This window comes from Eumetopias jubatus, unplaced genomic scaffold, assembly GCF_037043125.1.
Source record: "Eumetopias jubatus isolate StellerSeaLion01/CBP00866 unplaced genomic scaffold, mEumJub1_p1.0 scaffold_11, whole genome shotgun sequence".
Taxonomy (NCBI): Eukaryota; Metazoa; Chordata; class Mammalia; order Carnivora; family Otariidae; genus Eumetopias; species Eumetopias jubatus.
In genome coordinates, this window is record NW_028274817.1 from 74,567,988 (window position 1) to 74,585,921 (window position 17,934).

The window sequence follows — 17,934 nt, forward strand, 5'->3', positions numbered from 1 at the left end:
GGCTTCATGCTTAGCGTGGATTCTGTTTGGGACTCTCTCTCCCTCTCCCTCTGCCCATCCTCCTGAACTCTCTCTCTTTCTCTCTCTCTCTCAAATAAATAAATCTTACAAAAAAAGAAACCCTAAGAGTTTCACCCAAAAGCTGTTGGAACAAATAAATGAATTCAGTAAAATTGCAGACTAGAAAATCAATACATAAAAACGAATTGTAATTGTCTGTTTAATGCAATCTCTATCAAAATACCAACAGCATTTTTTTGCAGAGATAGAACAAACAATCCTAAAATTTGTATGGAACTACAAAAGACCTCAAATAGCCAAATCAACCTTGAAAAAGAAAATCAAAGCTGTAGGTACCACAATTCAATAAATGGTGTTGGGAATACTGGACAACAACATGAAGAAGAAAGAAACTGGACCACTTTCTTACACCATACACAAAAATAAATTCAATATGGATTAAAGACTTAAATGTGGGACAGGAAACCATCAAAATCCTAGAGAAGAATCCATGCAGTAACCTTTTTGACATTGGCCATAACAACTTCTTACTGGATAAGTCTCCTGAAGCAAGAAAAATAAAATGAAAAATAAACTATTGGGACTTCATCAAAATAAACACTTCTGTACAGCCAAGAAAACAATCAACAAAACTAGAAGGCAATCTTCAGAGTGGGAGATGTTTGCAAATGACATATCTGATAAAGGGTTAGTATCCAAAATCTACAAAGAACTTATCAAACTCAACACCCAAAAAACAAATAATCCAATTAAAAAATGGGCAGAAAACATGAATAGACATTTTTCCAAAAAAGACAGAGAGATGGCCAACAGAACATGAAAAGATGCTCTACGTCAGTCATCATCAGGGAAATGCAAATCAAAACCACAATGAGATACCATCTCACACCAGTCAGAATGGCTAAAATTAACAACACAGGAAACAACAAGTATTGACAAGGATGTGGAGAAAGGGGAACCCTCTTGCACTGTTGGTGGGAATGCAAACTTGTGCAGCCACTCTGTAAAACAGTATGGTGGTTTCTCAAAAAGTTAAATTTAGAATTACCCAATGATTCACCAATTGCACTACTAGGTGTTTACCCAAAGGATACAAAAATACTAATTTGAAGGGATATGTGCACCCTATGTTTATAGTAGCATTATCAACAATAGCCAAATTATGTAAAGAACCCAAATTCCCATAGACTGATGAATGAATAAAGATGTGGTATGTGTACACACACACACACACACACACACACACACACACACACACAAATGGAATATTATTAAGCCATAAAAAGAATGAAATCTTGTCATTTGCAACAACATGAATAGAGCTAGAGAGTATTATGCTAAGCGAAATAAGTCATTCAAAGAAAGACAAATACCAAATTCAGTCGTATGTGGAATTTAGGAAACAAAGCAAACAATTATGGTGGGGGAAGGGAGGCAAACCAAGGAACAGACTCTTAAGTATAGCGAACAAACTGATGGTTACCAGAGGGGAAGTGGTCAGGGGATGGGTTAAATAAGTGATGGGGATTAAGGAGGACACTTGCTGTGATGAGCAGCCAGTGCTGTATGTAAGTGCTGAATCACTAAATTGTACACCTGAAAGTATATTACACTGGTTGTTAACTAACTGGAATTTAAATGAAAACTAAAAAAAACAGTTTTGTTTGTATACATTAACAATAAACTATGGTAAAGGGAAATTAAGAAAACAATGTCAGGCCCCTCCCACAATGCTCGACCCCAGGATCCCCCCGGCTTGCCTGCCCACCATGGCTGACAAGGACACAGCCTTTGATGATGCAGTAGAAGAATGTGTGATCAACGAAGAGTACAAAATGTGGAAAAAGAACACTTTTTCTTTATGATTTGGTGATGATCCATGCTCTGGAGTGGCTTAGCCTAACTGCACAGTGGCTTCCAGATGTAACCAGACCAGAAGGGAAAGATTTTGGCATTCATCAACTTGTCCTGGGAACACACACGTCCGATGAACAAAACCATCTTGTGATAGCCAGTGTGCAGCTCCCTAATGATGATGCTCAGTTTGATGCTTCACACTATGAGAGTGAGAAAGGAGAATTTGGAGCTTTTGGCTCAGTTAGTGGAAAAATTGGAATAGAAATCAAGATCAACAATGAAGGAGAAGTAAACCGGGCATGTTATATGCCCCAGAACACTTGCATCATTGCAAGAAAAGACTCCATCCAGTGATGTTCTTGTTTTTGACTATACAAAACATCCTTCCAAACCAGACCCTTCTGGAGAGTGCAACCCAGACTTGCGTCCGCGTGGACATCAGAAGGAAGGCTATGGACTTTCTTGGAACCCAAATCTCAGTGGGCACTTACTTAGTGCTTCAGATGACCATACCATCTGCCTCTGGGACGTCAGTGTTGTCCCAAAGGAAGGAGAGGTGGTGGATGCGAAGACCATCTTTACAGGACATACAGCAGTAGTAGAAGATGTTTCCTGGCATCTGCTCCATAAGTCTGTGTTTGGGCCAGTTGCTGATGATCAGAAATTTATGATCTGGGATACTCATTCAAACAATAGTTCCAAACCAAGCCACTCAGTTGATGCTCACCCTGCTGAAGTGAACAGCCTATCTTTCAATCCTTATAGTGAGTTCATTCTAGCCACAGGATCAGCCAACAAGATTGTCGCCTTGTGGGATCTGAGAAATCTGAAACTTAAGTTGCATTCCTTTGAATCACATAAGGATGAAATATTCCAGGTTCAGCGGTCACCTCACAATGAGACTATTTTGGCTTCCAGTGGTACTGATTGCAGACTGAATGTCTGGGATTTAAGTAAAATTGGAGAGGAAAAATCCATGGAAGATGCAGAAGATGGGCCACCAGAATTGTTGTTTATTCATGGTGGTCACACTGCCAAGATATTTGATTTCTCCTGGAATTCCAATGAACCTTGGGTGATTTGTTCTGTATCAGAAGACAATATCATGCAAGTGTGGCAAATGGCAGAGAACATTTATAATGATGAAGATCCTGAAGAAAACATGGATCCAGAAGGACAAGTGCCCTAGATATGTCTGCACTTCTTGTGATTTTAGACTCCCCTTTTTTTTCCTCTCAACGCTGAAACTGATTTAACACTGGTTTTGAGACACAGATTTTGTTTGGCTATCCCTCTATGATAGGTAACATCAACAATGTTATTAGCCCAAACAGAGGGTGTTTTCTAAATATTAACTGGGGGACTTGATTCAGTAAAGTCACAGACTTATAATTACATTTTCTTCAGGAATTTTCTAGGAACAAAGGTCTAAGGTAACCACAGAAAGCGGAATATTATGTGTGTGTTTTTTTTTCTTCTTAGGTTATATCCCCAAGTTTTTCAAACTCCTTTAAGTAAACGCTAAAGTAAGGAAGGAGCAGAGCCAAGTGAGGTAGGTGTCTGAACCATGAAGTATAAATACCACAAGATGTCATTTTTATTCAGGAAATGGGGGAGATTCAAGTCATATAAATTCCTATTCTAAAATTTTCACACCTGACTTTCCAGGATGCACATTTTCCTATGTAGACCAGTCTCCTCTCAGTTTCTTCAGTTAAATCAAAACTATGTGTTCCACTTTCCCCCATATATTTTTGCTTGTTAGTGTATTTCTTGAGCTGTTTTCTTCTTTCCTTTCTGTGAAATGTTTTTTTAAAAAACTTGGGACCACCAAATTGTAAAGATGTATGTTTTTACCTGACAGTTATAACACAGGTAGACTGTCCAGTTGAGTTGAGAAGAGCGAATTGATAGCTTGTATTTGCTTTAAAATTAAATTAATCCTGGATAAGAGTTGCTTTTTTTTTTTTTAAGAGTTAGTCTTTGACCAATAGTTTGGTACCATCTCTATTTTGGGTGACCTGTTTCACCAGCAGGTCTGTTACTCTCCATGACTGTGTAAGTGCTTATAATGGAATAAATTGCTTTTCTACATAGAAAAAAAAAGAAAAGAAAACAATGGCATTGATAATAACACCAAAAAAATAGTATATTTAGGAGTAAATTTAATGAAGGAAATGACAGATCCATGAACTGAAAACTATATAACATTCATAAAAGAAATTGAGGAAGAGACAAATTAATGCAAAGATATTCTGTGTTCATAGATCAGAAGAATATTGTAAAATGGCCATACTACCCAGAATGATCTGTATATTCAGTGCAATCCCTATCAACATTCTTTTTATATATATATATTTTTTTAATTTTTTATTGTTATGTTAATCACCATACATTACATCATTAGATTTTGATGTAGTGTTCCATGATTCATTGTTTACATATAACACCCAGTGCTCCATTCAATACATGCCCTCTTTAATACCCATCACCAGGCTAACCCATCCCCCAAACCCCCTCCCCTCTAGAGCCCTCAGTTTGTTTCTCAGAGTCCATAGTCTCTCATGGTTCATCTCCCCCTCCGAATACCCCCCCTTCATTTTTTGCTCCTACTATCTTCTTTTTTTAAGTGATTTTTTCTTTTTTCTTTTATTATGTTATGTTAATCACCATACATTACATCATTAGTTTTTGACATAGTGTTCCATGATTCACTGTTTGCGTATAACACCCAGTGCCCCATTCAGTAGGTGCCCTCTTTAATATCCATCACCAAGCTATCACATCCCCCCACCCCCCTCCCCTCTAGAACCCTCAGTTTGTTTCTCAGAATCCATAGTCTCTCATGGTTCGTCTCCCCCTCTGATTCCCCCCCTTCATTTTTCCTTTCCTACTATCTTCTTTTTTTTAACATATAATGTATTATTTGTTTCAGAGGTACAGGTTTGTGATTCATCAGTCTTACACCATTCACACCACTCACCATAGCACATACCCTCCCCAATGTCTATCACCCAGTCACCCCATCCCTCCCACCCCCCCACCAGTCCAGCAACCTTCAGTTTGTTTCCTGAGATTAAGAATTCCTCATATCAGTGAGATCATATGATACATGTCTTTCTCTGATTTTTTTTAAAGATTTTATTTATTTATTTGATAGAGAGAGACACAGCGAGACAGAGAGCACAAGCAGGGGGAGTGGGAAAGGGAGAAGCAGGCCTCCCGCTGATCAGGGAGCCTGATGCGGGGCTCGATCCCAGGACCCTGAGATCATGACCTGAGCCAAAGGCAGACGCCCAATGACTGAGCCACCCAGGCGCCCCAATGTCTTTCTCTGAATGACTTATTTCGCTTAGCATAATACCCTCTAGTTCTATCCACATCATTGCAAAGGGCAAGATTTCGGTTTTATTGATGGCTGCATAATATTCCATTGTATATTTATACACATCTTCTTTATCCATTCATCTGTTGTTGTACATCTTGGCTCTTTCCATAGTCCCTATCAACATTCTAATAGCACTTTTTTCACAAAAAAAAAATAAAAAAGCAACTCTAGAATTCATATAGAACTACAGAAGACCCTGAATAGCCAAAACAATCTTGAGAAAGAACAAAGCTGGAAGCATCACAATTTCTGCTTTCAAACTATATTATAAGACTATAGTAATCAAAACAGTATGGTACTGGCATAAAAACAGGCACAGATTAATGGAAAAGAATAAAGAGTCCCAAAATAAACCCATGTTTATATGATCAATTAATTTATGAAAAGATCCAAAAATATGCAATAGGGAAATAGTCTGTTCAATAAATGGTGTTGGAAAAACTGGACACTTATCCTCTGTACAAAAATCAACTCAAAATGGATTAAAGATTTAAACATAATACCTAAAAATGTAAAACTCCTAGAAGAAAACAGGGGGTAAGCTCCTTGACATTGGTCTTGTCCATGATCTTTTTTTTTTTAATTTGACACCTAAAGCAAAGGCAACAAAAGCAAAAATAATCCAATAGGACTACATCAAACTAAAAAATTTCTGCAGAGTGATAAATAATAATAATAATATCAATAAAATGAAAGGCAACCTATGGAAAGCGAGAATATATTTTCAATCCACATATCTGATGAAAAGGGATTAACAATCATAATATACAAACAACTCATACAACTCAGTCAAAAAACAAATAACTCAATAAAAATGGGCAAGAGACTTCAATAGACGTTTTTTTTCCAAAAAAGACATAAAAATGGCCAAAAGGTGTATGAAAAACTTTTCAACATCACTAATCATTAGGGAAATGCAAATCAAAACCACAATGAGATAATACCTCACACATACTAGAATGTCTATTATCAAAAAGACAGGAAATAACAGATACTGGCAAAGATATGGAGAAAAACAGACCCTTGTATGCTGTTGATGGGAATGTAAACTGGTACAGTCAGTATGGAAAACAGTATAGAGATTTTTCAAGGAATTAAACCTGGAACCATCTTATGATTCAGCAATCCCAATTCTGGATATATATTGAAAGGAAATAAAATTATGATCTCAAAGAGATATCTGTACTTGCATATTCATTGCAGCATTATTCACAATAGTCAAAGTATGGAAATAATCTAAGTGTCTGTTGACAGATGAATAAAGAAATGTTAGATAGATAGATAGATAGATAGATAGATAGATAGATAGATGATAGATACATAGATGATAGATACAGGAATATTATTCACCCTTAAAAGAAGGTAATACTGCTATTCATAACAAATGGATGAAACTTGAGGACATTATACTAAGCAAAATAAGTTGACAGAGAAAGACAGATACTGTATAGTATGACTTATATGTGGAATCTTAAAAAAAATGTTGAATTCACAGAAAAAGAGAGTAAAATGATGGTTGCCAAGGGCTATGAACTGGGGGAAATAGGAAGAATTTGGTAAAAGGATACCACCATTCAGTTACAAGATGAATAAAGTTTGAGGATGTAATGTATAACATGGTGACTATAGTTGATAATACTGTATTGTATGATTGAAATTTGCTAAGAGAGTAGAACTTGTGTTCTCACAAAAAATGGTAAACATGAGGTGATGGATATGCTAATTAACCTGAGTGTGGGAATGCTTTCACAATGTATACACATATCAAATCATCATGTTGTTCACTTTAAATATATTACAATTTCATTTGTCAATTATACCTCACTAAAGCTGCAAAAGAAGGATTAACATGGATTCATATGGAATTTCAGGGGATCCCCAATTAAAAACAGATCTTATAGAAGGAAGACAAAATTGGAGGAAACACACTGATTTCAAAACTTACTACAAAGCTGCAGTTACCAGGGCACCTGGGTGGCTCAATCAGTTAAACATTTGCCTTCAGCTCAGGTCATGATCCCACATCTGGCTCCCTGCTCAGAGGGGAGCTTGCTTCTCCCTCTCCCTCTGTTCCCCATCTCATACTCTCTTTCTCACTCTCTCTTGCTCTCTCTATCTCAAATAAATAAATAAAATCTTAAAAACAAAAGCTGCAGTTACCAAAATAATGTGGTACTGGTATAAGGACAAACATATAGATCAGTGAAACACAATTGAGAGTCCAGAAATAAACCCATATATATGGTCATTGATTTTTGACAAAGCTGCCAAGATCATTTATTCCATGGGAAAGAAGTCTTTTCAACTAATGGTGTTGGGACAACTAGAGAGCCACATACAAAATAATGAAATTGGGTCCCTACCTCACACCATATACAAAAATTTACTCAGCATTACAAATGTCAACAAAATACCTTGGCTTACTGAATTTAAATAACAAAAAAAAGTCAACAAAAGACAGCTTAGGAATTTCTACCACTCATCCCTTCCCACACTCCTTAATATGAACAGCTATTTGCACTCAAAAATACCTTCACAAAAGCCAAGGATTCCAGGTGAGGAATTACACAGGTGAGGGATTTCTGGGTGAAGCACAAAAATCCGAAAGGATGCATTGAGAAGTATAGGAAATATAGATTTGCACTACTCCCAGTACCCTTGCTTACACTCAGGCAGCCCAGCACTGAGAGAGACACCTTCCACCTGGGAGAAGGAGAGTATAACAAGAGTGCCTGACTTCACATGGACCCCAAAGTGGGCGTGAACCCATCACATGACCTCTTGTCCAGGAATATACCAGCATACCACACTTCTTAATTTAAATGATGCATTAAAAATAACTTGCTGAAAGGGGCTATCCAAGAGGCTTACTTATTCATCCTTCTAAGAAAATATAGGTCCTGGAGAGAACTTCTGTCTGTCTGGATGGTGTTTCTATAGCCAGAACCTTTAGGACAAGCCCCACCTCTTAAAAAGGCCAAAATGCAGTGCTGTGGAGGCATGAATTTCCTGGGTCTTTGTGAAATGAAAGCAGGTTCCTGGAAATAAGAGAATTATTACTATGTTCTATTTTCCTTTCTGTATTAAAAAGATATCTCTAAGAGCATTAAAGAAAACATATAATAAATATGGAAGTGTCTCGTAATCCCACCACCCTAATATCACTAGGTTCATGTTTGCTTTTTTCCTTCCATATGCATGCATATTTTAAATAGGCTTCAACTGAGATGACTGAGGAATTTGGTGCATGATATTTTCATTTACCATTCTATCATAAGCATTGTGTCACATAACTTTGCAGTCTTCCTAATTTTTTTTTCTCAAGGCTACCTAATGTTCCATTCTGTTGATGTACAAACAGCCAGTCCCCTAATGGTGGATGATCTTGTTGTTTCTATTTCTTTATCAAAAAGACTGCAACAAGCATCCCTATGTGAATAGCTTTTCCATGCCTTTTGGAGTCACTCCTTGAGACAAATTTCTGTAATTAGAATTCCTGGATCATAGAATATGAATTTATTTGTGGCTCTAACTGAATATTTCTGTAGTGCTTTGCCAAGGGGTCCAGCAAATTATTTCCAAGATTTCTAAGAGTACATGAGTATGCCTATTTTTATACAACTTTAATAGAACTGGATATCATTACTTAAAATATTTTTTTGCTATTTTATTGTGACTAATACATTAAAGCTTCCTAATTTGAAATGCAGCTGTGGCAGAGTTGTTAAGATCCTAAGTTCTAAAAACAGACTACCTGGGTTTGCTGATGAAATGATCAATTCACCATTAAGATATAACAGATATAAACTTATATGTATCCAACAACATAGGCTCAAAATTTATAAAGAAAAATAACAATGAAGAGAAATTGATAAATTATGCCATCACTGAGACATTTTACACATCTCTCTCAAGACTGATAAAACAGACAGAGTCAGTAAGGGTATAAAAGACTTGAACAAAATAACGAATAGAATTTTTCACCAAGCAATTGGAGAATACATATTATTTTTAAACATGAACATTTATGAAAATTGACCCTGTGCTAGGTCATAAGACTAACTTCAACAAATTTTAAAGGATTAGCATCCTGCAAATCAACAAAATGAAATTAATTTGGAAACCAATAGTAAAAAGATAATTAAAGATACATTTAGAAATGAAAAAGTACTAAAAACTCATAAGCCAAAGAAGTCAATGGAAAATTTGAAAATAAATAAAACTGAAAAATAATGACTATAACACATAGTAAAACTAAAGCAGTAAAGGAAAATTTTAGCTATAAATATTCATATAAAAAAAGCTCAACATCACTGATCATCAGGGAAATATAAACCAAAACTACAATGAGGTATCACCTCACACCTGTCAGAAGGGCTAAAATCAACAATGCAAGAAACAACAGGTGTTGGTGAGGATGTGGAGAAAGGGGAACCCTCTTGCACTGTTGTTGGGAATGCAAATTGGTGCAGCCACTCTGGAAAACAGTATGGAGTTTCCTTAAAAGTTAAAAATGGAACTACCCTGTGATCTAGGAATTGCAGTACTAGGTATTTACACAAAGAATACAAAAATACTAATTTGAAGGGATACATGCCCCTCAATGTTTATAGCAGCATTATCTACCGTAGCCAAATTATGGAAACAGCCCAAGTGTCCATTGACTGATGAATGGATAAAGATATATAATGGAACATTAATCAACCATAAAGAAGAAAGAAATCTTGCCATTTGCAATGACATAGATGAAAATAGAGAGTATCATGCTAAGCAAAATAAGTCAGTCAGAGAAAGACAAACACAATAGGATTTCACGCATATGTGGAATTTAAGAAACCAAAACAAATGAGCAAAGGTGGGGGGGAAGAGAGAGAGAGAGAGAAGAAAACCAAAAAACAGACTCTTAAATGTAGAGAATAAACTGACAGGTTACCAGGGGAGAGGTTGGTGGGGGGATGGCTTAAATAGGTGATGGGGAATGTTTTGATCAGCACCTGGTGTTGTATGGAAGTGTTGAATCACTATATTGTACACCTGAAACTAATATTACACTGTATATTAACTAACTGGAATTTAAGTTAAAAAAACTTGAAAAAAGGAAGGCTCAAAATTAATGATTTAAGTACTCAACTTAAGACGTTAAAAAAGGAAAAGTAGAATAAGCCCAAAGAGTAAAAGATAAGGAATAACACAGACATAATTTCATGATGTATTGCCAGATCGTTTTCTACTTTACACTCTAACCAATATTGTCTCAGCATTCCTATTTTCCTATATGATCATCAATATTTGATGTTTTCCTCCTTACTAATTTTTGTCACTTTAATCTGTATAAATTAGAAGTTCATTATTTGATCTGTTCACCAGATAAATTGAATGTCTTCTCGTATACTAATGAGCCATCCAGATTTGTCTTTTTGTGAGTTATTTTATTTTATAATTTTCTGTTTCTCTTATTGGGTTTTGAGAGGTACTCAAGAGTTAGAACCTCATGACTGGTGCTTGGATGTGGGACATTAGGGACAGTGACAAGTCAAGGATGAGGATATCAATTTGGACTTCTCTGAGTTATCACTTCTCACCAAACAGCCCTGGTTATACCACTCTCCATGGAGTATGGTACCTACCTCCTCTATAATTTGATTTTTTATCCTGTGAACAAGTTCTGGTTTGTGACTATCCTTCTCAAATAATAGGTCCCACCATTGGACAAAGCCATCCAGGTCACCTTCTCATTATAGACTTCTATAAATTAAGATTTGATATAACCATACCACTAATCGTGGATTAATGAAACAACTAGAACTCACCAACACAATGGTGAAATGGTAGGGCTTTCTGTATTTGGAGTCTGTGGTATTTCTTTTTTCATAAACTGATCTTAAGCACCTTGAGGGTTGTGTATAACATTACCATCCCTCGCTACTTAGAACTTCTTTATTTTAAGATTTTATTTATTTATTTGAGACAGAGAGAGAGAGAGAACACTCAAGTGGGGAGGAGAATCAGAGGGATAGGGAGAAGCAGACTCCCAGCTGAGCAGGGAGCCTGATGCGGAGCTCAATCCTAGGACCCTGAGCTGAAGACAGACAACCAACCGAGCCACCAGGTACCCCACTACTTAAAACTACTAGTCTGCACAGCAGCTAGCCATTAATTCTACAAATATTTTCTGAGGTATATGATTTGAATTAGGAGGAGAACATAGATTAGTGAGACCAGGCAAATGGGTTTCATATTTTTAGGAAACAAGTCGGTTCTAACAGGGAGAATTCAGTTCCCTAAACATGGACTGCGCTTCTTTTCTCCATTTACCTATTTCAGTGGTATATGCCATCAGTCATAAAGCATGGCTGCTTATGAAGACCATCCCTCTTCCTCGGGATGCAAGTCAAATCATATACTTTTCCCATGGTGTGTCAAAAGAATACTTCAAGAAAGAGAGCATAAAGTAGTCATTATGAGCACAGGCTCTGAAGTCATCAGACATCTAGATCTGAATCCGGTTTCTACAACTTGATATTTGTGAATTTGAGCAAATTATTTAACCTCTCTGAGCTTCAGTTTCCTTATCTGGAAAATGCAACCTATTTCTTTGGAATGTTATGAAGATTAAATGAGGTAATGTGTATATCCAGGCCTTTGAGCATAGTTAATCCTTTATGAACATTAACAATTATATATTTTTATTCATTGATACAATAGTGCATTAGCATAAAGCAGAAGTAAATTAGGCAAGATACATAATGAAGTGGAAAGAACACTGACCTGTAGTTAATAGACCTGGGTTCAAGTCTTGACTCTACCAATACTACTAAGTATAGAAGGACAGATTTTAAGGGTTTATTTCAAGAGGGATAAATAGTACAGAACATATCTGGGCCATAGATTTTGTGGAAGAGCATGGTAGGGTGGTGATCTTATGGAGAGTGTTGAATGCCAAATTTGGGGCTTTGTAAGGTACAAGGACCTGACTGGATTTGTGCTTTAGGATTGTATTCTGGAAGCAAAATGGAGGCTTAATCTGTACCCAGGATTCTTTGCCTTGTGGATGTTTCTGCTAATTATTTTAGTCTTCACTTGGTCTAGTTACTCACCAGTTTAGCCATCTGTGCATCTACGTCTTCATGCTTAATACAGTCTTCTTCCCTTTCCTCTGTAGAAGAAACTCCAGTTCTTAGCCAGACCCACTCATGTTGGTACAACTTTAGCAAGCTGAATGAATAAAAAGGTGCTAAGGTTATAGTCAGTTCCCCCATGTACTGAGTCTCTCCATCTGAAAAGTAAGAAGAGAAGGAATTGAATTGGGTGATCTCTGAGGTCCTTTTGAAATTTTATGTTTTCTGATTCAATACTTTCTCATCACTACTCTTCCTTCCTGAGGTTAGCTTTGGTGTTCTAACAGCAATGAGAAGGAACACCAACAAGCCTCTCCCTCACATGGACAAGATGTACATTTCTACCTCTGATTTGCTTATCTACCCTTTCAAAGAAACTGACATACTGTTCTTTGTATGGCCCATGGTGAATGAGAAAACGTAAATGACCCACAGGGGAGCTGAACTGATCTCATTGACCTCAATAATGAGGTGTGCTAATCAACTGAACTAATTTGCTATACAATAATAAAGCAATTTAATGGCCTTATCTGGACTTCCTAAGGGAAGATACCAAGGAAAAAGAGGTCCCAAAAAAGTTTTTTCCCCTGAAAAAAAAGTGGTGAAAGGAAAGAAACTAGTACTTCTTAAGAACCTACTATATCAGCCCCTGTGCTTATTATACACATTCTCATATATTACCTCATTCTGCTATGAAGGATTCCAGATACAGTATCTAACCCTCAAGTTTGACTCCTCCTTATCCCCCACCATCCCCTATGTGTCACTCTTCCTTGGTTGAAGAGGATGACATACATAGAAGAGGAAGACTTGGCCAAAGATTTAAGAGTAATTACTCTTACTGGAATTTTTATTATCACATTTAATCCTTCTACCAGATTCCATGAGGTCCAGAGTCTCTTGCCTCCAGGTAAGACTGATGATAAAACAAGTTCCACAAACTGAAATGGCTTACCCAAGGTCACACACTAGCAAGTGTTAGACCTGGAATTGGAACCCCAGACTTCTGATACCATGCTGAGTGCTGTTTCTACTGTCCCTTGTAGGCACACTTAGATTCCTCAATTCTTGGGGACTAGGAATAGTAGAACAGAGTTAAACATCAAGAACACTGAATAGGCAACCGGATGAAGTTGTGAGCTAAGGTTCCCAAAAGATCTTCAAACTGAGATAGCCTCCTACCTTTAAGGATTGAGAAATGTACCAAAGCCATCAAAGTAAATCAAACAGTTGATGAATTAATTGTATTTCCATGTAAAGGAAACCACATTATAAGACCAGTGAGACATCAGTACAGCCTAAGTTGGCTCCAGTCCACTTCCTCAAGCATGCACTTTCTGGAAAATTCATTAAATTGTTCTTGTCTAGTCCTTGCCTACTGCTAGTTGGAGGAGAAATAAAGCCTCAAAATGGACAAAAAGTTTCCTGGAACCTCCCCAGCTTGCCCCAGACTCCATGAAATAAAGGGGCTGGTGGTACCTCAGCTTCATGAAATTGTCCACAACAAAGCGCAAAGGAAGGAGTTGGAAGAGCCAAATAAGACCAAAAAAGGCTATTTTTTTCTCACAATGAAATAAACTCATTGCAACGGGACCCTCAGCAATTTTTCCCTCTGTTTCTGTCCAAACCACTTGACATAAGCCATAAAGCCTCCACTGACACAGAGAAATGAATTCATACCTACACATACCTAATGCCTTCTACATGCATGGCCTTCATACCTGGTGCTGAATTTTATGCCAGGTACACTCATTAATCAACCTTATTGCATTAATTCTTCCAAACAACCCTAGAGAATGAGGGTAATAATAGCTAATATTCACTGACTAGTTACTGTGTTCCTGCCTCTGTTCTCTAAGCTTTGCATATATTAACTCATTTAATCTTCACAATAAATCTATGAGGAAAGTTCTACCATATTTCATCAATTTTAGATGCACTTTAAAAAATAACATCATTAAAATTTGAATGTATCTTGTTTTCTTTTAACACCTTGTTTATCTTTCAGAATACTTATCACAAATTATACATTTGTTTGTTATTACATCTCTCACTAAACTGTAAGCTCTTTGAGGGCAGAACTTTTACCTTCTTTGACCTTGTTCACTATCTTATCCCCAGCACTCAGCACACAGCCTAATGCACAGTAAGTGCTCAGAAAACATTGAATTAATTTATCACACAACTAATAAGTAGATACCTCAAACTGGAAAGGTGATTGGAATAATCTACACCATCCCTCTGCTTCTAGAAATAAATATTTACAAAATTGACCCACATTAATAAAGCCCTTTCCAGGAAATTTGATTCAATATCATTTACATCCGCTTTGTAAACCCTTTTCACACCCCCTTCACCTAGCTTTTCACCCTACCACTCCTCTGCTCTTCTCATGATTGCCTTAATTGTCATCTCTTGAAAGAAGGCATACCTGATTCCCTGATTAGATTCCCACCTTGTTATTCTGTATGACAGCAACTTTTTACTTTCTTTATAATACTTATCATAGTCTGTCGTTATTTTGTATAACTTTGTTTTTTATTCATTGTCTGCTTCTCCCATGAAACCATAAGGTCCTTGTTGTCAGGACCTTATCTATCTTGTTCATCAGTGTATCTTTGCAGTGCATGCCCTTGAGTGAGGGAGACACATGATAAGTCATAAATGTATAATATCTCAAGTAGAGTAAAATGTTATAAAGAAAAATAAAGTGAGGTACGATTGATGCTGGGTAGTTAAATGGAACAAATGGGGACTGCAAGGTTTGAAGAAGGACATGTAGGGGCACAGATAAGCAGACTTAAAAGCAGGAAACGGTGTAATAGAAGCTAAAGGGGCTATCAAAACAAATGGGATGCTCCAAAGAAATCTGGCAAGGACCCTTTTCTGTGATTTTTTTTCTGTCAGGTGGAAGGAGCAAGAGAAGCTGGAGCTTCTATCCAACTGAATGTCTTACGCTATGACCAGCAGCAAGGGACTCAAGCTACCTGGCAATGCCTCCTAGACCAGAGGCCAGTGAGAAGCCTCTTGGGACCTTTAGGACTCAGCATATCCACTAATAGGCTGTTTAACCTTAGGTAAATCTTTGCTACTCTTTGTTCTGTGCCCTCTGGATCTGTAATATGTGGGCTTTGGATTATCTGGTCTGTTAGGGTTCTTTTGAACAGAACATTCTAAAAGTCTAGGAAACCTGAACAGGTCCACTCCATGGCCCTGTTTCTTGGGATCTTTGACAACTGTCCATTTACCTTTGCCTGTAAAGAGAACCTTGTTCTTATCTATCATCCTCTGTCTACATAGAATCTGGCTTCCTGATTCCGGCTGGAAGGATATGGGAGGACCAGGGAATGGGGCCATCACATGAAGACAGAGCAGGAGTTTTCCAACTAATGAGCAAGGCAATGGAAAACTGGCAGATTATGGGCATTATCTTGCTACTGACCACCTCCTAGGCCTCTTTCAAAGTTTAGGGTGAAAGGGAGGAATGGGAGCCAGTACAAAGGATGAATAACAGTTCTGAGGATGAATTCCTGTCATAGTAACTCTGAGATTCGGGGAAAATTCTGGGGAACAGAATTTCTAAGAAGACTTTACCTTTTCCTGCAGTGTCTAGTGGGCATGCTAAGCTTTACAAAGTTGCAGAGACCCGTTCTTGACATTAGATTAGTATTGACTTTGGGTAAAAGCAGCCAAGGATTCTCAACATTGCAAAGGGCTTGTCCTCCACTACCTCCCCCAGATTACTGCTACTAGCATTCTTAAGAGATTAAAATAACAATTGCAGAAGAATACCTATTCTTCTGAAACTGTTCCAAAAAATAGAAATGGAAGGAAAACTTCCAAACTCGTTTTATGAGGCTACCATTACCTTGATCCCCAAACCAGACAAAGACCCTATCAAAAAGGAGAATTACAGGGCACCTGGGTGGCTCAGTTTGTTGAGCGACTGCCTTCGGCTGAGGTCATGAACCTGGAGTCCTGGGATCGAGTCCCACATTGGGGTCCCTACTCAGCAGGGAGTCTGCTCCTCCCTCTGACCCTCTTCCATTTCGTTCTCTCTATCTCTCATTCTCTCTCTCTCAAATAAATAAATAAAATCTTAAAAAATGCGAATTACAGACCAATATCCTTGATGAACATGGATGCAAAAATTCTCACCAAAATACTAGCCAATAGGATCCAACAGTACATTAAAAGGATTATTCACCATGACCAAGCGGGATTTATTCCTGGGCTGCAAGGTTGGTTCAACATTCACAAATCAATGCATGTGATACAATACATTAATAAAAGAAAGAACAAGAACCATATGATCCTCTCAATAGACGCAGAAAAAGCATTTGACAAAGTACAGCATCCTTTCTTGATCAAAACTCTTCAGAGTATAGGCATAGAGGGTACGTACCTCAATATCATAAAAGCCTATGAAAAACCCACAGCGAATATCATTCTCAATGGGGAAAAACTAAGAGCTTTCCCCCTAAGGTCAGGAACACGGCAGGGATGTCCACTATCACCACTGCTATTCAACATAGCATTAGAAGTCCTAGCCACAATAATCAGACAATAAAAAGAAATAGAAGGAATCCAAATCAGCAAAGAAGTCAAACTCTCACCCTTTGCAGATGATATGATACTTTATGTGGAAAGCTCAAAAGACTCCACCCCAAAACTGCTAGAACTCATAGAGGAATTCAGTAAAGTGGCAAGATATAAAAGCAAAGCACAGAAAGCAGTGGCATTCCTATACACCAACAACAAGACAGAAGAAAGACAAATTAAGGAGTCGATCCCATTTATAATTGCACCCAAAACCATAAGAACCTAGGAATAAATCTAACCAAAGAGGCAAAGAATCTATACTCAGAAAACTATAAAATACTCATGAAAGAAATTGAGGAAGACACAAAGAAATGGAAAAACGTTCCATGCTCATGGATTGGAAGAACAAACATTGTGAAGACGTCAATGCTACCTAGAGCAATCTACACACTCAATGCAATCTCCATCAAAATACCATCCACTTTTTTCAAAGAAATGGAACAAATAATCCTAAAATTTGTATGGAACCAGAAAAGACCTCGAGTAGCCAGAGGAATGTTGAAAAAGAAAAACAAAGCTGGCGGCATCACAATTCCAGACTTCCAGCTCTATTACAAAGCTGTCATCATCAAGAGAGCATGGTACTGGCACAAAAACAGACACATAGATCAATGGAACAGAATCGAGAGCCCAGAAATGGACCCTCAACTCTATGGTCAACTTATCTTTGACAAAGCAGGAAAGAATGTCCAATGGAAAAAAGACAGTCTCTTCAACAAATGGTGTTGGGAAAATGGGACAGTCACATGCAGAAGCATGAAACTGGACCATTTCCTTACACCACACACCAAAATAGACTCCAAATGGTTGAAAGACCTAAATGTGAGACAGGAGTCCATCAACATCCTAGAGGAGAACACAGGCAGCAATCTTTTCGACCTCAGCCGCAGCAACTTCTTCCTAGAAACATAGCCAAAGGCAAGGGAAGCAAGGGCAAAATCGAACTAT

The 17,934-nt window shown here is 37.6% G+C and overlaps 1 pseudogene; it reads left to right on the plus strand.

Moving 5' to 3' along the window:
• Positions 1-1,790: 1,790 nt before the first annotated feature.
• On the plus strand, positions 1,791-3,178 carry LOC114226485 (histone-binding protein RBBP4 pseudogene; annotated as a pseudogene).
• Positions 3,179-17,934: the final 14,756 nt, after the last annotated feature.